General features: G+C 37.0%; 1 long non-coding RNA gene across 1 annotated transcript in view; it reads right to left on the bottom strand.

Moving 5' to 3' along the window:
* Positions 1 to 14,697, bottom strand: part of LOC121383090 — a 37,406-nt gene extending 22,709 nt beyond the window's left edge. Inside the window, exon 1 of the long non-coding RNA XR_005959256.1 lies at positions 14,572 to 14,697. This is a non-coding gene — a long non-coding RNA (uncharacterized LOC121383090). The remainder of the gene's footprint in view (positions 1 to 14,571) is intronic.
* Between the last annotated feature and the right edge of the window lie 8,310 nt (positions 14,698 to 23,007).

Raw genomic sequence — 23,007 nt, 5'->3', positions numbered from 1 at the left:
GTCCATCCCTCATGATATACTGATTATCTTCTGTTTCGCGCCGTAAACAAAAACACTAAATGAAATTGACTTTAAAAAACCCCCCAAAAAAAAAAAAAAACAACAACAACAACAACAACCATAAAACAAAAATAAAAACAAAATCACATAAAAAAAAACCCAGAGCAAAACTTACAAAAAACAACCACAAAACAAAAACGAAAAACAAAACAAAACAAAACAGAGCAAGACAAAGCAAACCGAAACAACCAATACTAACAATTTAAAATACTTTTAAACATCAAATGGTTGGTATATCAAAGGTCGTGGTATGTCATGTCCTAGCTATGGGGAATTGCAGAGAGAGAGAGAGAGAGAGAGAGAGAGAGAGAGAGAGAGAGAGAGAGAGAGAGAGAGAGAGGGAGGGGGGGGGGGGGGGGGGGCGCTGCCGTCATATAAGCTACTCCTACCGAATAAACAGCAAGTGATCTTTTATAAGCACTTTGACAGATAAGGCAATATATAACCATAGTTTTTTTTCTGTATAACAGTTGTGGAGAAAAACGAGTCCATCCAGTGCGATCGATCCTTCGACCCTTATCACTTCAGGCGAGCGCTTTAACACTGATCTACCTCTAGAATTATATGAATCCTAATTAAACTAAGCTGCTAATCTAGTTGGTGTAATCTTATGTAAACACGACATGCCTGTTAAAGAGTGGACCCAGCTGCTCCCATAGCGACTTGATTAGATTTGTCTTAACACAGTGCACCTTTCAGAAAATCCAGGGCTGTATCTAGTCTAAAATAACGGGGGTGGGGGTGGGTGGGCGCAATAAGAAAAGAACTTTAATGCAATTAAACTGTCTTCCTCAGCTTGTTCTAAAGGTTTTTCGACTTGATCTAAAGGTTATTCTGCTTGATCTAAAGATTTTTCGGTTTGATACAAAAGTTTTTCGGTTTGATCTAAAGGTTTTTCGGCTTGACCTAAAGGTTTTTCGGCTTGACCTAAAGGTTTTTCGGCTTGATTTAAAGGTTTTCAGGATGATGTACAGGGGATTTTTTTAAGATTGATCCAGGGCCGTATCTAGTCTAAAATATTTGAAAAGGGACGGGGGTGGACAATACGAAAAGAACTATGATACAATTAAACAGCCTTCGCCAGCTTGTTCTAAAGGTTTTTTAGGATGATATAAAGGTTTTTCGGTTTGATCTAAAGGTTTTTCGGATTGATCTAAAAGTTTTTCGGGTTAGTTGTTTTACCTTTTATGGGAGAGTTAACAAAACTCGATCATTCGCCGCAATCTTCACGTTCCCCTCTCACCATGGCATTGTGAAATTATTGTAAGAAATCTAGCACACTACAATTCAAATAACTGTGTAATTACAGACCTCTCCGTTCAAGGGAAACTGTCACTGGCATTCCCCTGAGACTAGTTCAAGGTGAGTAATGTTTAGCCCTCCCCCCCCCCCCCCCCCAGCATGTGAATTTATATGATATCAATGTGGTAAGATCTTAAATGCCACCCCCACCTCCACCCCCACCCCCACCACCATCACCATAATTGAAGTTAGGGGAGCAATTAATCACTCCCCTAATTTTTCCTCGGCAAGGTCGGTAATTGCAATAAGATAAGCAGATTTTTTTAAAAAATCAAAATTCATGTTTTAACTCAAAGTTACTCAAATGGTGGCCTTAAAATGCTAAATATTTTGAATTTTATGATAGCTCTAAAATCCACCTGGATTAGCAGACTATTTTCAACTAACGCAAAATGGAAAACATTTTTTGAAATTACTACAAAATTATCTGTGCAAAAACTTATTACGTGTGGGGATTATTTTATCAAAATACAAATTAAAAAAATAAGTAACTCTTTCTGGGAAAATGTTTTACATAGCTGGTGGCTAATTCAACAAAAACTAATTCCCGAATGTAAAAGTGAAATATTTAGAATTAATATTTGGTTTAATAGTAAAATAACTATTGACCACAAACCTATATATTATGAAAACTATATTAAAAATGGAGTTATATTTATTCAAGATTTAATGGATAAACAGGGTAGATTTTTAACCTATGAAACATTTAGATTTAAATTTCACATACAATCAAACTTCTTAGAACATGCATCTTTAATCAAAGCAGTTAAAACCTTTATGCATTGCACATTGTCAAGTATCAACAACCAACAGGTTAACACCTTAAATCCTATATTTCCTTTTAAATTGGAGTTATTTTTTAAAACTACTAAAGGGTGCAAAGAAATGTATAATATTTTAAACAAATCGACAATAGTGCCAACTTCCCAAAGAAAATATTACAATTTAGGTTTCATACTATCATTACAGGAGTGGGAAAAAGTGTATAATTTACCATTTATATGTTTACAACTTTACAGTGGTTTCAATATAGAATTCTACATCGAATAATCACGACAAACACATTCTTATATAAAATAAAATACATAGAATCAAATGTTTGCGATTTTTGTCATAGACAATCAGAAACATTGGAGCATTTGTTCTATGACTGCTCTAAAGTCTTTCTTTTATGGAAGGAAATTGAACGATGGATTCAGGACAAAGGTGAACATACACAACTCGATAAACAGACAGTCTTGTTTGGAATCATAAAGAGGGAAAAAAGCAAGATGGTATTTATTAATTGGCTCATTATCAATGTTAAATACTATATATATAGATCTAAAATGCAGAAACATGGACCTAACATATATGCTTTTTTAAATATTTTAAAAGATAAAATAGAAATTGAAAAATATATACTTGGGCACCTTGGTCCAGATACCTAGAAACAAGACATGGCAATACAATGTTCTAGAGGTATTTCAATACAAATATGTTTTCTCTTTCAAAATTAAAGTATTTAATTCACTCTTTCTTTCCTTCTTCCTTCCTTACCTTCTCTTTTCTCCCTTTACCATTTCCTTCAAATCTTTTCTCTACCTCTATCTTCACTGTTAACCCCACATATTAGTGAACTCCATGTTTTCATGTATTCATGCTTATTAATATTATTATATTGATTCGAATTACACTATATTATATATATAAATAATGTTCATATGTACTTATAACATGGATGTAAGGTAGTGAAATCAGGGCCCCCAACCCTGACACTGCCATACTTGTGTCTGGGGTCAATAAAAAATAATAATAATAAATAAAAAAATTAAAAAATATTATCTTGAAACATTTAACTTTAAAAAAATAAAATAAATGTTTTTTTTTGTGTTTTTTTAAATATTAAAAAATTTATGTATGAACTTACAACCAAATTTGGTAAACCATATTCGCACATCTCCAGTATCACTAAATATTGCATGAAGCATTAATTCATAAAACTCATTTCATTCATTTATAACTATATTACGTCTCTAATTTTAAAGTGATATGTATATAATTATGTTGTGTCATGTCAGCGTATAACACGAGCATTTCCCGTTGTCATCTTGTCACTGCAAATTTTCATTGTCCAATGATCCCTCACACCCTGAGTATACTGAATAAAGCGTCCAATTTTCAAAGGGAACCACAATTTAATCCCCGACCGTAAACGCTTATTTCTTCAATGCCTACCTCCCACCTATTGTAAGTCGGGCTGAACAGTTACGTCTACAGGGTGTCTACCAACAAATCAAATCCCATAGATGACAATAGTAACACATGTGGCTAAAACTCCTACCTATACTCGACATATACACCGTAGATATAAATACTACCACCCCTCACTCTTAAAGTGAATCAGAAAAGATGGGTGTCAATCTGCTCATTTCAGAGATAACGGGTAGCATCTATGACTACCCTTGTTCCGCACAAAACTTGAATACTTTATTTTACAGGTACCTCATACATGTTTCAAGCACAAGGCTACTTGACACAGTGGTACTCGATGAAATACAATTGCATAATTTTTTGCCCAGATGAAACTATTTTTTTACAGCCAGCACACTTACATTTATCACCAATCACAGGACTTGTAGTATTAACTGCTCTATCAAAAGTTGGGTGCACTTCGAACTTTGACCCAGCCGGAAGATATTTGGTTTAGTACAACCTACAGATGCTGGATTTGCTCAAACATTACGTAGTGATCCCGTATCGAGCTGTTATAACATGAAGGACGGAATCCTCTAGTTGGAATTATTGAGCTACTTCCAGCTAAACCAAAGGATATCTATAGACAGGGTTACCGAAACTATTGCCTTGGATATACCAGTAGGGTGAACAAAGTTAAACGTTTGTTTTATTTAATGACACAACCAAGGCACATTGATTTATTATTCATCCCCTTATGGATGTCAAATTTTTCCATTAGCAGCAAGAAGAACATATATGCATTTTCCAACAGACAGGACAGCAAATACCATGGCCTTTGATATACTCGATTACAGGTTCACGGAGGGGGTTCGATTCTATGACCTAAGTACCTCAACTTACCTAGTTCCCGACCCATGTGGTTGGAATGGGAAATAACTCAAACGGTCCAAAAGGAACAAGTCAGAAATGGTAGAAAACATCAATGCAGATAAGCAGCCAAAATAACAGCGACATCAACATAATTATCCAGCCTGGTGTTCAAGTGAACCTGAGCTACGAACTTGGCAAAAGTAGTATAAGAGGAATACAGGCACAATCATGATTTCATTTGGTTTAAATACTTTAAATTGCGTGTCATAAAGGTAATTTTCCATTTTCTTTTAATTATTATTTTAGATGATAAACAGACGTTCCTTCTCCTTTTATACTTTTCATATGTCGTCGCATGACGTCATCTAATCAATCGCGTTACGTAATTTGGCTTGACGATACACCAGGGCCCCGTTCCACAAAGCGATCGTAGCCCTAAGATCACCTTAAGTCCATAGTTACCTTATGCACTAAGGTGATCTTTGTGCTAAGGTCGCTTCGTAGAACGGGGCCCTGGTCGGATCTATTTCACAAAGAAAATGCTAAATAACCATTAAAATAAGGTGAGGCAGGTTCTGCCCCTAACGGATCCAGAATCTACTATTATAGCATCTACTATTTACTGCCCCAAAATCAAGTAAGTATTAGCTGTACAATTTATAGGACAAACATCTAGTCGGCCGCTCGACCTGCTTCGAACATTTACGTATATTGCTACTTGTTTTTATTTTTGATTCAGTAAATACGAAGGGGCAAACACTGCCCCAAACGGAATTAGTGGGGCACAGCAATACTTAACATTATACAACAATTCATTTTACGATATAAGTCAACGTAAAACAATGCCCCCCTATTTTGTGGTAATGTATCCAAAAGCCGTGTAATAAAAATAGACTACCAATTCCTATAACAGGGGCGCTGCGTGATCTGGATCTGGGGGTGGGGGACGAATATGGACCCTTTTTCTAATTTTTTTGTTTTTGTTTTTTGCACCACCAGAAACTCATTTTTAGTCATTCGAATCCAACAAATTAAACCATGGCACAGTAATATGCAGAATATGTTTTTATATATAACCGTTTGGAGATCGTCTGGTTATCTTTTCTCTATAAGCCCCCGATAACACGCTGCTCATCAATTTAAATTAAAGTCTTATTCTATTTACTGTCCGAACCATATAGTTAACAACTACGATAAATTACCATGTCTTTAATTACCATTAGTTTTCCACCACATTTTGTCCAGATACAAATCGTAAAAAAAAAACCCCAAAAACCCAAACAACAAACAAACCTACAGAAATTCCACTTATTAGATTATAACCATGTCAACACCTTGTATCGGCTTCACCGAAATAACACAGGACAAATAAAGAAAGAAAGAAAGAAATGTTTTATTTAACGACACATTCAACACATTTTATTTACGGTTATATGGCGTCAGACATATGGTTAAGGACCACACAGATATTGAGAAAGGAAATCCGCTGTCGCCACTTCATGGGCTACTCTTTTCGATTAGCAGCAAGGGATCTTTTATATGCACCATCCCACAGATAGGGTAGTACATAACAGTCTTTGATATGCCAGTCGCGGTGCACTGGCTGGAGCGAGAAATAGCCCAATGGGCCCACTGAATAACATGTAAAGTTTTCTCCGGCGGCCATATTGTGTGGGTTCTCTGTGTGTGCGTGTTGTTGTTGTTGTTTTAACGGAGTCATCTCCAAGAGGGATGGAAGAATATGGAAACCACTGAAGTATGTGACGTAATTGATCTAGTTACATAAATATTACTTTTATAACCAACTGAATTTGACATAAATGTTTACATGACATAAGGCATTTTATGACGTTTTTAGATTATGTCATATCCTTCCACCCTTCTTCCGTAAAAACCAATGGCGGCCAACTTGAATTTACATACTATTTGGCCTATGCGATCTAAGTGAAATCGATATTGATAACATGGTTATAATCTGGTAAGTAAAATCGGTATCGGTGTAATTTTTTTCTCCTCCGCAATTTGTGTCTGGACAAAATCGGGTTAAAATTTCAAGATAATTACGCGCTGTTAAAGGGACATTCCTGAGTTTGCTGCATTGTAAGATGTTTCCGACGAATAAAATATTTCTACGATTAAACTTACGTATTGAATATATTTTCTTCTTTAGAATATCAGTGTCTGAATATTCAATGTGTTTTTGGTCGTCTTATTATCTGTAAGAAGCCCAAACTGGATTTTGTCTTCAAATAATTTCGTACGTACGAAAAACAAATATTTTAGGAAATAAAATGACAATTAACGTAGTACAAATATAAGAACGATCAGAAACACGTTTAATATACAGCCACTTACATTTTATGCAGAATAATATATTTGATATGTAATTACAATCGTTAAAAAGTCTCTGTTAGTCGATAATATCTTGAACATTTCAGCAAACTCAGGAATGCCCCTTTAACATTGTGGTTCGGACTTCAGTTAACTTGCATTATGCTTTATTTTTGGGTCTGTTTATGTTACCGTTTCGAAATGAATGTTTTTTTAGTTATAGTAGTGTACAAACAGAGCTTAGGACTATTAACCATGACAGTTACGTGTCAACAAATATATGTATAGCGTATCTTAATAAATATGCGTCTTCTACCCACGAAACAGAGACGTCAGTAGAACAACGCTGTTGGCAGGACGCCATATCGACTCTGCCTTGTGCAGTGATACCTTTTTGACCACGATTATTGTTTTGTCGTTTATATTCATAGCTTTCGTGGTTCTCGGTCGCAACGTCAACGTTGTGGGTGGACCTGTGTGTCATTCACCCGAGAACTGAGACCTATAGGGGAGAGTGGGGCAAAATGGCTCCCTCGGGTAATATGCCCCCCCCCCCCCCCCCCCCCCCCCCCCCCCGAAATCCCAGCCATCCAGTGCTGCCAGCTTTTTGACAAGCATAGTACTTATACCTCTGCACAACAGCAGAGGTCTGCACAGTCTGAGATGACATATTCCATCCACACCTGATCTATCGGTAGGTATCTGAGGAAAGTGTGTTTGTAGTGACACCCTATACTCACAAGTTTTAATGTTATTGAATGCTTCTTTGGTAGAAATCAGTGACCAAAAATGACAGCTTAAACTTCCTGCCCGATTTGTAAAATTTCCCACGTGGCCATGTTTGTATCAAAATAGTAGGTGGGGCAAGGTGGGGCAAAATGGCCTAGGGGCCATTTGACCCGCCAGGGGGCCATTTGACCCCACGTCGTCCATCATTTGTCGCAAACATTTGTAAGTTGCTAGGTTGGCAAGGGGAAGCACCTTGAAATTGCACCGCCAGAACCAGATTCTAGCGAATCTGAGGATGATGAAACCTTTTGTCTTTTCTGCAGTGAAGCATACAGCATGCTTAAGGCGGTCCAGTACACTACCTGTAGACGTTGGGCACATGATGATTGTGCAGGTGTTGACAGTGATGATGACGAGTTTGTTTGTGACATATGTACATAATCATGTTTCTTGAGGTCATGAGCACCTCATCTCTTGGCTACATGATCTATGGTATAAGAACATTGTTAATTCTGCTGTGTGTTATATGACAATCACCTCATTTCAGTTGTATTCGCAGAGATGACAAGGAACTTTTGACCAGGGTGGTCTCTGTTGTTAGACAACCATTGATTCAACAAATTACTTTAGCCGTCAGAGCACAGGTTGATTTGTAGGCTACCATGAGAGGACAAGGACATTCTGATCTAGATGTTATTATTTTGTAATTGATGTTCCATGTAGTGGTGTGGGTGGGGGTGGGGGTGCAATGTTGTTTCCTAAAAGGTTTGTACTAGTATGTACTGTGTGTTACTTTTAGGATAAAACTTGTTTTTAAAATTATAATTATATTTGCAGTTTGTTCCTTGACCAGTAGACCACTCAAAATGTTTTATCATGAATGGGCCATTTTGCCCCAGTGTTGTGGGCCATTTTGCCCCATGGGGTAGGCAAAATGGCCCAGCAGGCACATTTTTTTTTTCTTACTTATCAACAGTTGATGGTTAATTTTGGCTCTATTCTCCAAGGGTCATTACATTTATTAGTGAACAAAGATTACAAAGCACACTGACCCGAGTTCATACAGTTCATCATGATGGAAAAATATTGATGTAAAGCTTAAGGTGGCCATTTTGCCCCACTCTCCCCTATCGGTTCTACCTTGTTGTAAACCACGTGTCATGTTGGACAGGACAGTAACAACCTACAATACAATTTGCGACTTTTGTTATTCATCCAACAACACTCTTGTAAACGAAACAAGGAAAACCTACACTGCGCATACTATTTTTGTCAACGCGTGAAGTCATATCCTTCTTGATGATCAAACATTTCGAAAGCTCAACATGAGCTCGGTGTGATACATTTATAACAAGCTAAAACTGTGTAATAACAAGCGCAGGACATGCATGGACGCCTATATGAATATAGAGCCATATACAGCACTGTGTTAATAATAATAATAATAACCCCGCCCCCCCCCCCCCCCTCCAGCATACGCCCCTGTATAACAATCACGAGTAAATTCGTACAGCATATCAGAGTAATTCTGTATGCATTATAAACAAGTCAAAATGGCGAACATCGATGAATTTGTCTGCGAATACGCACATACATTAACTAAGAGAAACATAATTCTAGACTATTTAGAGTACATTAAAGTCAGTACCAACAATGCGTACAGTCTAACAAGTTCATCTAAATATCGTCTACCAAGTGAAGTAACTTCACTGTCAGCTGAAATGTCAAAATCAGCTGTTTGCTATTAACGTGTTATCGTACTGGGGTGTCGTTAAATATTTATTATATTCTTTTCAACGTGTTAATCACGTGATTTCGTACATTACTACAAATACTCATAATAATTAACTGGTTGCTGTCTTAAGATATCGGCTTTATCCTGCGAAGGTTAGAATGGCGAATGCAGCGAGGCTCTGAGCTGGATATAGCCGATATCATAAGACAGTAACCAGTTATTTCTTTTATCCTGCAATCCTGCACATTAAAAAAGCGTTTCTAAACTCTAATTCATAAATAAATATACAAGTTTTGTATTGTCATCGCAAAACTGAAAGTAGTTTATATTTACTATACTTCAACAAATGATTTAAAGAGTATGTTTATTGAAAATCTACTCTGAAATACTGGAGTCGAGTTGGGCTTGTGTCACGTGACATATATTTTTGGTCAGTGACCGAAAATATAGAGATTTATCTAGTCATCATATTTTGCCTATGTATACAGTGATTGTTGGATATATATATATATATATATATATATATATATATATATATATATATATATATACTCTTCAAAAAAAGTAGGGGAACCTGAAATATTAATGTAATGAATGTTCAGATTAGTTTACCAACACCGAAACACATTCCATAGTTTGCACGTGCATCAAGCATTTGCCCCGTACACGTGCGTGGGGTGTCATTCTCGATTTTGACAATTTCCAGGAAGGTCCATTAATCACTGTGGAACATTATTTATGTCAATCTTTTTCATTCTGTTGATCGTACAGTTGTTATTGTTTTGTTTTTAGTCATTTTTATTGCTTGAATTTGCGATTTACTGATAAAAAAACCCGTTAACTTTCAAATTTCACTTCTGACCCCAATCGTCCTTCAAGATCTTTGGTGGTCATAAAACCTACTGTAATACTGAACTACCGGTTGTAATGTTTGCCCAATTAATTCACTATTATCATATAACCATTTTGGCAATTGTAAATTCTTATTAGAGTGCCCCTACTTTGAAGAATATATATATATATATATATATATATATATATATATATATATATATATATATATATATAACCTACTCATGATATCCATGTCATAAATCCATGTGATAATTCAGTGTGTTAACCCGGTTAATAATAACGGTGTGCAAATTTAAAGGTATATGCAAATTTGCAAGGTCTTTAGTTGCTGTGAATGGATCATTTGTTTACAAGACAATAACTGCATACCTAAGCGTAACGTTTACATAAGATTTACTCAAATGCGTGACGTCAAACTAATTTGTGCCAATCGTGATGACGTCATATTACCGGTGGAGGTGACTTTAGTACTGTAATTTACTAAATATCGAATGAAAAAGTTAGTTTAGTAGTGTTATAGGATAAATAGAATTCGCTACTCGTGTTTTTTAATATGTAAAATATCAACCTCGACTAGTTAATCGGTATTTTGTCGAGGCTCTTCGATTAACGTAGACTTGGTTGATATTTTACATATTAAAAAACACTCGTGGCGAATCCTCTCTCTCTCTCTCTCTCTCTCTCTCTCTCTCTCTCTCTCTCTCTCTCTCCTCTCTCTCTCCATCTCTCCTCTCTCTCTCTCTCTCTCTCTCTCTCTCTCTCTCTCTCTCTCTCTGTGTGTGTGTGTGTGTGTGTGTGTGTGTGTGTGTGTGTGTGTATATATATATATATATATATATATATATATATATATATATATATATAAAAGGTGGATATCACCTTATATGGCATCAAGAGTTAATCGTTCCAAGAGAACATCTCAATACCAGGAAGTCGTCATCGCATCAAACTAGCATAAAACATATCTGGTTGCTAATCAGGATCAGTAAGTTACTTGTAGATTTCTTTTGTTTTCGTACGATCGTAGCTTTGTAGATTTAAAACAAAAATTGACCACTTGCCATCGGGATCGCAAATTTCATTTTTATTTCAACTTATTTTCGTGCTTATATCCAATTAAGATTCAAGCACGCTTTCCTGGGCACACACCTCAGCTATCTGGGTTGTCTGTTCAGGACAGTATGTAGTTGTTAGTTGGTTAGTGGTTAGTGAGAGAGAAGAGAATGTAGTTGTTTTACACCTTCCCATTGAGTCGTTAAATCTCGCTCCGAGTGACAGCCGGTACCGGGTGGCGAACCCAGTACCTGTCATACGTATGTCCGATGGCTTAACCACGACACCACCGAGTGCGGTAGGGATAGCACAAAGTAATTTTTAGTGGCCTGATTCTAAAAACCACTGGCATCGGGCATCGGGCCACCGTATTCTAGCACCTCTGTGGCGGCATCGGGATACGCCTCTTTTCTTTAAATCATGTATCGCAATTACTATATTATTATGTTAGCCACCTAACAGCCACTGATGCAGGTGAATCGAATGCAATGTCCAACATTCATTTCCTTTCCTTACTGCAGGGAAGAAAAGCCAGTTCATAATAGAATTGACTGTAAAACGTGTTTGAAAAGATCACTTGACTCTTCTTCAGATGAAGACGTCACTGGCAAATGTAGGCGGGTGAAAAACGTTCATTCAAACACTTTACAACTTTGACCAACACGAAATTGGCTAACACAACTCCGATCGGTTGCCGAACGGTCAGGGTGTAATAAACTGTTCTGTTCTCTTGTGTTATGTTCTCTTAGACCGAATGAATGTACGGTTAACGACACCCCAGTACAAAAATAAAGATCGGCTATTGTTAGTCAAACAAAGGTACGTACACCAATATGATTATTTCAATAAAAAATAAAAAATGTATTATTATGTAAAAACAGTATAAAGAGCTGTGGAAAACGTACAATAGAAAAAATTACAAATATCAATATTAAATTTATACAACACAAAAATCGAGGTATGTTTATTTGAAAACGTTGTATAGAAATCAGAATGTTTGAAAAACATTTATGTTGCCAAAGATGTCGTTTCTAGTCGGCTTCAGTTGATTACACACCACCGAAATGTGGCGCACAGTCAATGTACACTGACAGTGTTCACACTGAGGAGGATCCTTCTTTAAATAAATGTTCTGTTAGATGAGGCCTACTATGTGAGCCCTATAACCTGTTGAAAAAGCAACAACACGTGACCGCGTGTGTAGAATCAAGCAGACGATATATAGGTGACAGACGTGTCGCTTGGAACTCGTTTCATTAAATCGGCCGATTATGTGAACCTGTCGCTTTTGCGAAATTAATAAAAAAAAAAAAAAATCCTTTTCGATTTTCTCATGGAATCTTATAGGACAGCCGCCCCTTTCACACCAGAAAAGTCAATAACATTTGGTATTCTTGCGATCGACACACGCCGATCAGATGTTTATTTCCGGCTAGCAACAAAATGACGCCGCGCGCGGCAGATGGAAGTAGAAACAGTGGCGCGCGAGATCGTGCTCATATCAATGTGACAGTTGTCAAGGGACGGGCTGCTGTGAACGGACATCACGCGGGGAGAACCGAATCAGTTTTTCTAGATTGCTGAAAATGGCTTTACTGTCAATATCGACTTGTCACCAAAACAAATAACTTTCTCTTACTGTATCTTGTATTTCCCCGACTTCACTTCCTCCTCTCTTAAACAAGACTTCACGAAGCCAGTTTTTGGCGATGGTTGTGAAGAGCGGCAGTCGTTTTCACCTGGATTAAAAGCTCGCTGACAAGTTCTAGTGTGGGAACATTTAAATTAGCACGCGTTGTGTGTTGTCTAAAGATGATTGGTGTTCTCTTCTTGACGACCCAGATCCTAGATATGGGTAAGTATAAGTAGTATACACGTACTTCTCTTTTAGGTGCAAACAAAAGAGTTAACAATTAACTCAGACCTCGCCCTCTAACGGAAGCTATCACTCTCGTTCCCCATCACTCCAGGTGCGCGTATAGGAAAGGGTTTCTGGGGTCGAAGCTCCACCCTGTTCAAGCAAATGTTCTCTCTTTTTTTCAATATACCCCCCCCCCCCCCCCCCCCCCCCCATATAAAGTTCGCTCGCCGCAGTCTAAACCCCACCTTGCTAAAATCTCTGTGCCCCCGCCTACATTCTCCCGAGACTAGTTCAAGGTCCATGAAAAAGAGGGTAGTGGTTGGCTCGCTTGAATATGAATTTATATGGTTACAATATGGTCATATTTTAAATGGTTCCCCATAGTATAAACTAGTAGATCGGGCAATTAATTAGTCCCCTCATCTATGTTTTCACGGTGAGGCGTGTAACTTGGACGAATTCTTTGTTTTTAAATTATTATTATTATTATTATTATTATTATTGTAATTTTTTTGCACCATTATCAAATTAAACCTTTAGTATAAAACATGTTGATATGTCTTTAAAACTCCCCAATCTGACCAAAACTAGTAGTTTCTTCCAGAAAGCACCCTCATACACCATCACCCTTCGTGTCCCAACCTCTCGTATTGCATCATTATTGAATAGACGTTACGTAGATCATAAATATAATCTATTTTAATAGTTAATATTCATGTGTTAACGTATACATTCAAAAATAGTATTACCACATATACAGGCCTACGCAGGGTTTGCAAAGGGGAGGGGGGGGGGTGTCTATCATGACTAATGGATGTCAAACATTTGGTAATTTTGACATAGTCTTAGAGCGGAAACCCGCTACACTTTACCATTTGTAATAAGGGATCTTTCATATGCACCCTTCGGGACAAGATAGCACATACCACGGTCTTTGATATACTAGTCATGGAGCACTGGCTGGAACGAGAAATGACCGACCGAGGTGAATCGATCCTAGATCGACCGAGCATCAAGCGAGCGCTTTACCACTAAGCTACATCCCGCTCGTTTAAGATTAGAAGCCGTACGTTAACGTGTGTTTAAGATTAGAAGCCGTACGTTACCGTGTGTTTAAGATTAGAAGCCGTACGTTAACGTGTGTTTAAGATTAGAAGCCGTACGTTAACGTGTACATTGACGTGTGTTTAAGATTAGAAGCCGTACGTTAACGTGTGTTTAAGATTAGAAGCCGTACGTTAACGTGTACATTGACGTGTGTTTAAGATTAGAAGCCGTACGTTAACGTGTGTTTAAGATTAGAAGCCGTACGTTAACGTGTTTTTATCTCTATGTTACGCAGAAAATTACGTAAATATGGTATACAGTTTGTTAAAGTTTATTTTGTTTAACGACACCACTAGAGCACATTGATTTATTAATCATCGGCTATTGAGTGATTGTGACATATAGTCTTAGAGAGGAAACCCACTACATTTTTTCCATTAGTATTATGCACCATAATCTTAAATTTACAAGTGAAAACCTATAATTATTAATTACATACAGTACAAATAATACAGTTCGAAATATACATAAATCACTATTGTATCCTTACCGTGACCCAACTTTCATACTGACTTAGTTTTCTTTTTGTAGTTGATGTCACATATTAGTAGTACTGCTAACCGCTGACGTAATAGTTAGACTGCACGATGTTTTGTAATGCCTGTGATGACACCGCGTGACGTCAAATTATTGTTGACGTCATTGGTATTACCCTGTTGCCGATGCCTATTGGGTGTATACTACCAAATCAAATCCCATAGACGACAATAGTAACATATGTGGCTAAAACTCCTACCTGCATCGTATCAATCGACATAAACGTCATGGATTTAAATACTACCACCACTCACCCTTAAAGTGAATCACAAAAAAGTGGGTGTCAAGCTGCTCATTTCTGAGATAACGGTTAGCGCCTATGACTACCCTAGTTCCGCACAAAATTTGAGTACTTTTTTTTACAGGTACCCCATACATGTTCCAAGCACAAGGCTACTTGACACAGTGGTACTAGATGAAATAAAATTGCATACATTTTTAGCCCAGATGAAACTAATTTTTTTGACAACCAACACACTCACATTTATAACCAATCACAGGACTTGTGGTGTTCACTTCTCTATCAAAAGTTGGTTGCACCTCGAACTTTGACCCAGCCGGAAGTTATTTGGTTTAGTACTTCCTATAAGCAGTGGCGTACCTAGGGTATGGCACGTGCCCTGGGCGCCACTTGAAAAGGGCGCCACCGAGCAGTTTCTATTAAAGTCAGACTAGCCATCCTCGGACAGTAAACAGTGTTTCTGCCAGAAAGAAATTTTTGGGTATGGCGCTATGGAATTGAATGCAACAACAGTCAACAGGGAGTATAGGGTACCCCCCCCCCCAAAAAAATGGGTTAGGGTTAGGGTTAAAAAAAATCATACAGTATTGATAAGAGTAATTAATTTTGTCAAAAAGTTAACTTAAAAAAAAAAATATGCATAAAAATTTGGGTATGGCGCCGTACCCATTTTACCCTCTGGCAGAAACCTTGGTAAAGTTATCTAAAAGATGTTTGGACAGGGGCGCAATTTCAGTGCTTGCCATATGCGCTATTTTCCGTAAATACACCACTGCCTACAAGGGTACGAAACAGGGGACATTGATGGCAACTGCCCCCTCCCACTAGCGCTGGAGTATAAACTCAAATTCGGGCAAAAATGATAAATATATTCGGGCAATATGTGCTAATCTGAGACCTTTTTACGATATATTTCCATCATTCTACCCTCAAAATTAGTTTTAATCCATGTAAATATGCGTAGTGATTCGTTTCACAACCCTCTATAGCTGTTTGGTAGTAATGCTAATATGAATAAATGTTGTTATTCAGATTCGGGCATCTTCGTTTAATTCTGGCAAAAAGCAGCCTGCCACACACACACACCCCCCCCCCCCCCCCCCCCCCCACCTTAGATTTATGGGAACCTAATAACGTTAAATAAACCGCAGTCCAGATCGGTACAGTCACACACTGATAACTTGATGTGATATGGAGAACTTGGTAGAACGCCGCTAAAACTAATTATTGATCAAAGAATTATAGGATTCTGGGCACGTACAGTTGAAGGTAAATCTGCAAACATCTCTCATTACTTCTTAATTATATGATAAAAGACTCTACTGCAAACGGGCACAACCATAACTAGCTAGGAAACTTAATACGCCTGTTAAACAACCTAGAAAGTCGAAAAATCTCCCATCCATAAAAATACAAACTGAGCATGTTAAACGAAGGCAATTAGACCAATACTTATAAACATGGCATAACAACATCGAGTCTACATTCAAAGGCAAAACATATTTTCTTTTAAAACAAACTTTAAATTTGAAAAAATACTTTATTATATTACCCGAAAAATTGTGGACCATCCTTCTGAAATTCGGAACATGTAATCACTTTTTCTCCACAGAAACAGGACTCTGGAATAGCATCCCAGTCGAAAACAGAGTATGTACATTGTGCGAAGAAAATGATACTGGAGATGAATAACACCACTTATTTAAATGTAATTATTTTATGAACACACGCAAAAGGCTTATAAAGCCATATTATTAGTTTTTAAAAACCTAGCACACTTAAATTCAAAGAACTGTTTAATTGTAATAGCATAAGCACACTCCGTAAAATGTGAAAATTCATTTCTGAAATTATAAGTAAATTCAGTAAACCATTTGATACTTTTAAAAATACTGACTTGTAAAAGTCGTTTTGCTATATTTGATTGTCTTTTCACCATGTGTCTTCATTTTTAAAATGTGTATATACCTATGTTGAATTATGTTTGTATATATTCTACAAAGAACTCACGTTGTCATCTTGTCACAGAAAATACCCACTGTACAATAATTCCTCATATGCTGTTGTTTGACGGCCTGAGTGCACCGAAATAAAGATATGAATGAACGAATGCATGAATTAATAATTAAATTTCCGTTACATTAATTACAACATAACATCATCCCATTGGTCCAGCCGCAGCAACGTGAGTTTGTTCATTTCTCGATGAACATAAACATTTCGTCGTCAGGGAACGGCATACCTCATGACGTCATTTTATATTGGTCATTTGTCTTACTGAGTGTTATTGTTTTAACAACAAAAAATAATAACTGAAAATAAAATATGAACTTTTAATTTTATTATTAGCAAGTATGTTTCATATTTAATTATAGTGTTGTTTGTTATTTACTTTACGTTCATCTGGGTATGAATCGCCGATTCACATAGTTTGTGGATGGGTTTTTTGTTGTTGTTCATACCCCGATGAACGTAAAAGAAATAACAGACAATTCTTAAATGAATGAATGCATGCATGAATGCATTTGTTACCGAAGGCTCTATACAGTGCAGAAGACTTCAGTTGGGTTCAAAGGTCTTTTTTCAGGGATCACCATGGGGCATGTCAAGATCCCGATGTATATAAAAAAATATACATTCACACACATAGTGACCCGACTGTGGGTCGGATCGTTCGAATAATGATGCTGGTTGAGTTACATCATTGATAACCTGTGCTGTTAGTAATTGTGCTGTGCAGAACTTGATCAAATATAAAACATGCACAGCAAAAAAGCACCTTTGTCTTGCTTGGATGTTTTAAAGTCTCTGACTCCAAAGAACACCAGGTAACAAAAGAAACAAAAGAACAGCTTGCAACTGAACGACTACCTGGCATGAACACTGAGTTGACGGTGAACACAACCCAAACTGACAATATCAAAGACACAGGAAAATAATAGAAACAAAATAAGAGACAGTTTTGTACTATTAGAGTTGGAAAGAATAAAATATATGTAAACTGTTTTAAAGGGTATGTGAAATGCAATTTAAAATATATAGTTATACATGAATAATGAATGAATGAATGAACCAATCAAAGTGCACAAAAGTATAAATATTATTCATTGTAGAAAGTTTACGGTTATAAACTAGTGTGCACTTTGGTGATGGATTTCACTACTTATTTACAGAAGATAGATGTAAATATATTCACAAATATTATTTTACAAGACCAAATGTAAACCGATTTAAGCAGCTTTTTAATTGTAAACATATAGGCACCCTTAGAAACTTGTGTTGATTTATAACTATTATTAACAAACATTTCTGTTCCTCCTAAGACTTTCATTATTTACAGTTTATGAAAAAAAAATTCAAACCCTATCATCTTGATGCTGTTATATTATATATGTAACCCCCATCGCGAGTCAGGCCACCGATCTTATCCGAGGTCGGACTCTGGATGGGCGTGTTCGTAACTCTAGTGGTATATAAACACGTTAAACAAGTTATCTATCTGTCTGTCTATCTATCTATCTCTATATATGTATGTATGTATGTATGTATGTATGTATGTATGTACTGATGTATGAATATCTATATATTGTATGTATGTCGAGGTTGACTGTTAAATACATAGATATTAACGCACTGGCGCAGGGGATAATTAAATCCTTTCTGGCCTCACAAATTGTCCCATGCCGTTGCTGGGACTCGAACCTGTGGCACCGATTCGCCCGCAAATTGCAAGGCTAACCACGATACGCTCTGAGCTATCGAAGCTTCCATAAAAAGGAAGTTCTTTAACTCAACCATATGCATGGGGCCTACAATCTACGCGGTCGATCCCGCTTACGTGCATGAAACAGTGGGCAGACCTGGCACTGGCTAGTATGTATTGATGTATGAATATCTATATATTGTATGTATGTCGAGATTGACTGTTACATACATAGATATTAACGCACTGGCGCAGGGAATAATTATATGTATATGTATGTATGTATGTATGTATGTATGTATGTATTTGTATTCCTCAAATGCCATTGAACGATTCCCTGAGTGTAATAAAGCTCTATTCTGTTCTGCATATGGTAACAAAAAAACCTGATGAGAGACATGTGAAAAATAAAGTATACTACTAGAAGTTGGTTCAGCGTCCTATTTTTAAAAGTGGACAGTTGGGAGGTTTTTAATTTTATTGTTATTTATTTATTTATTTGTTTATTTATTTATTTTTATTTATTTGTTTGCTAATTTATTTTAAACAAAGTATAATGTACTCTGCAAGGCATGAACTTCACCACAGAAAGGCTTTTTCGAGTTAACTTTGGCAAAAGAAAGAAAGAAATGTTTTATTTAACATATTTTATTTACGGTTATATGGCGTCAGGCATATGGTTAAGGACCACATAGATATTGCGAAAGGAAACCCGCTGTCGCCACTTCATGGGCTACTCTTTTCGATTAGCAGCAAGGGATCTTTTATATGTACCATCCCACAGACAGGGTGGTAAATACCACAGCCTTTGATATACCAGTCGTGGTGCACTGGCTGGAACGAGAAATAGCCCAATGGGCCCACCGACGCCAATCGATCCCATAACTTTGGCCGTGAAGAAAACAGCCACAGCGAAAAATACACTGTGGAAAAATAGTCTCCAAGGCAGTTTCAACGGCAGTTTTACTGTTAATATGTACCAAAGCAGTTTAATGTTTCATTATTACAACAAAAACAAATATTAAAATTAAGAAAAGTTATACAGAAAACAAATTGCTGAGGGAAATTAAAACCCCCGCAAAAATCTCTACGGCATTGCCGATTGCCGTGGTTAATTGCCAGGGTTGATGTTGGTGAATGGTTTTAATAAAAATTAATAGTGGTGTAGAACCATCTAACACACTATGTTGGAATAACTTGATCATGTGTGAACTATTGCCCCTGGCTTTGGCGCATTCCGCGTGTATTCATTGATTCCACTCTGAAAGTCTTGAATGCGGACTACGAATGTAACCAAATGCAGGGTATGTTTCTGTCATTTTCCTCGTCAATAATGTAACTGCAATTACCATATACACATGTAGGGTAATGTGCCTTTAAATCCAGAAAACAATGCCTGTTTAAATCCAGGAAGAAATTATGTTTAAATCCAGACAGTAAAATGTCCATTTAAATCAATAGAGAAAAATGTCTGTTTAAATCAACAACAACAAACAAACAAACAAACAAAATCAAAAAAATCCAGCTGTTTCTGGATTCCGTGAAATAAAGCTACATGAATTATTATTCAAACTTCTTAGTCGGTTCTACAGATTCTGAATGTCTCTGATACTGTCAGTGTAATTTATTTTTAAACGTTTTAGGTAGGGGACAGTATCTTTAAAATAAATTATTAATAAATAAACACAAACACACACGCACACACACACACACACAAACACACACACACACACACATACACACAAACTCTCTCTCTCACACACACACACACACACACACACACACAAACACACACACAACCTCACACACACAAACTCATATACACAAACTCACACACCCACACTCAAACTTACACACACAAACTCAAACACACACAAACTCACACACACACACACACACACACACACACACACACACACAGACACTCACACACAAACTCACACACATACATACATACACACACACACAGACACACACATATACACACATAAACACACACACATACACACACATGCACAAACACATACACGCACAAACTCCCACACACATAAACACACATACACACACACAAACTAACACACACACACACATAAACACACGCGCACATACACAAACACACACACACACACACGCACACACACATTCACAAATAAACATACACACATAAACAAAAACACACACTCACACACACATACACACACACTCACACATACACACTCACACACACACACACACATACATACAAACACAAACACACACATACACACACACACACACACACACACACACACACACACACTCACTAATTTCGGGTTACTGTAAACCGTATTAATATTGCGACGTGTTTTTTTCGCGAATGTATACCTTAGCGCATGTTCGCGACGTGTACATTTCGCGAACGACCGTTGACAGCTCAAAAACAAAAGTGGATAAAGACAGCTCACTGTAATTGTTATAAAGTTACTGTCTGTAAATCAACTGTTTCATCTTAATCTCTCTCTCTCTCTCTCTCTCTCTCTCTCTCTCTCTCTCTCTCTCTCTCTCTCTCTCTCTCTCTCTCTCTCTCTCTCTCTCTCTCTCTCTCTCTCTCTCTCTCTCACACACATGCATATGTATACATATATTATTTAGTAATGCATCATATACCCTTGAGTGTATAGCCTTAATTATATATTGTTTAGGTATATACAATAATACAATGTAGAACAATGATTCAAGGCCCCAACCTTGGTCTTGCTTATGTTTCTGTGGACAATAAACAATTTTTAAAAACCCCAACATTTTCTTAATTTTTGAAGAATACGTTATAGTTCTGTATGTAACAGAATCAGTTATAAAGTATCACTTTTGTCAGTTTGTTTTCATATTATGTGTACAAGATATTTGAAAAAAAAGAAGACAAATCATAAATTAATTAATAACATTCTAATACAACTTTCATATAAGACTTTTTCCCATTGGTTAATTTTCGTGATAAATCGGATGATAGATGTACGCTGTCATGGGCAACCAGGATCTATTACAATAACAAAATTCCAAGAACTCGTCCAATATGCTGTCACTTAGCCTCATGTGTGCAGGGCCGTAGCTAGGATTTTTTGTTTGGGGGGGGGGGGGGGGGGGGGGGGGGGCAACTGAATAGTTAATAGTCTAAAACTCCTTAAACAATTTTCTTTAAGTTTCTATAATGCTTTCCGGACCCCCCCCCCCCCTCCCCCCGCCGCTAGCTACGGCCCTGGTGTGGTGTTTTCGTTAGTATATTCAAACTTCGATATAAATAATTTTCAACAAAATTACTAACTTCAGATGAAAATTATGTTATTATTACTATTTTGTTATTATTTCGTGCCATTGTAACTTTTAACACTTCGTTAGCAGCAATGAACCTGCACCCACCCAGGGTTTCATACAGAGGGGGGACGGGGGGATTTCCCACCCATCAATCTGCAGAGCAGTGGGTTTTGTAAGGTCATTTTTAGCTCTTAGCATAACATTTTTTAAGAAATTGCTAGGTAGAGAGAATATGTTAATTAGCAAATGTTAATTATCTACCTATTTTGCATGTTTTTGGGAACAAAATTAAAGCCAACACTGGGTGCTTATTTTGCAAGATACATGAACAGTAACGATAATTTGTGATTGTACCTAGAGAAACTGAAGGAGGCAGAGAGGTAAATCAACCAATGAGCGTTAGGTTGTATACGAATATAGGACGCTGTTAATTCAGCTCATTTTGAAAAAAAAATACCAATGTGGTTTGCAATTGAGTAAGACATTTGATTTTTGACAATAATTACACCTGCATATGTTGACAACAACTTTTTGCTTTTATGTTAATATAGTCGACAGTGTATTATTATTTACTTCTCTGCCACCTGAAATCATCGGCTATATATTATGGCTGCTGGCGCATGCGCAGTCAAATGATAAACAACGCCGACGACAGGAAATTTTTAAATGTATACATTATGAGAATAAAAGTTATAAAATGGAATACATAATTTATTTTGTCCAGATTTGTGACGATTTTCACGGTTAGTGCATCAGAATAGATAAATTTTGCCGACTGTTTTGGCTGCCGGATTGTGTTCAAAGATGCCAGGAAATCGCATCTCCAGGCATCTTAGCCCGAGTACTCTGACTGTAAGAGAGCTAGACGGACATTTGGACATAAATACGCTCTCATTACAGTCAGAGACCAAGCTATGTATTTTTTGGGCAATTGCCGACAACCCAAAAAGTTGCCAAAGATTTCCGCTCTAATACCACAACAATCCTATGTTTGACGTCAAATACATTTACATCGACCATTTTCGAGTTGCTTGATTAAAACAAATTCAGATATTAATCACTAATACACACACTACAGAAAGAAACCCGACAGCACTCACATTCAGTTAAGCTTCGGCAAACTCCAGACAGCAGAATTCTAAGTTCGCCGTCCT

Source organism: Gigantopelta aegis, chromosome 2 (genome assembly GCF_016097555.1).
Source record: "Gigantopelta aegis isolate Gae_Host chromosome 2, Gae_host_genome, whole genome shotgun sequence".
Taxonomy (NCBI): Eukaryota; Metazoa; Mollusca; class Gastropoda; order Neomphalida; family Peltospiridae; genus Gigantopelta; species Gigantopelta aegis.
Note: the sequence above shows the minus strand (reverse complement) of the source record. Positions and strands in the feature narration are given on the sequence as shown.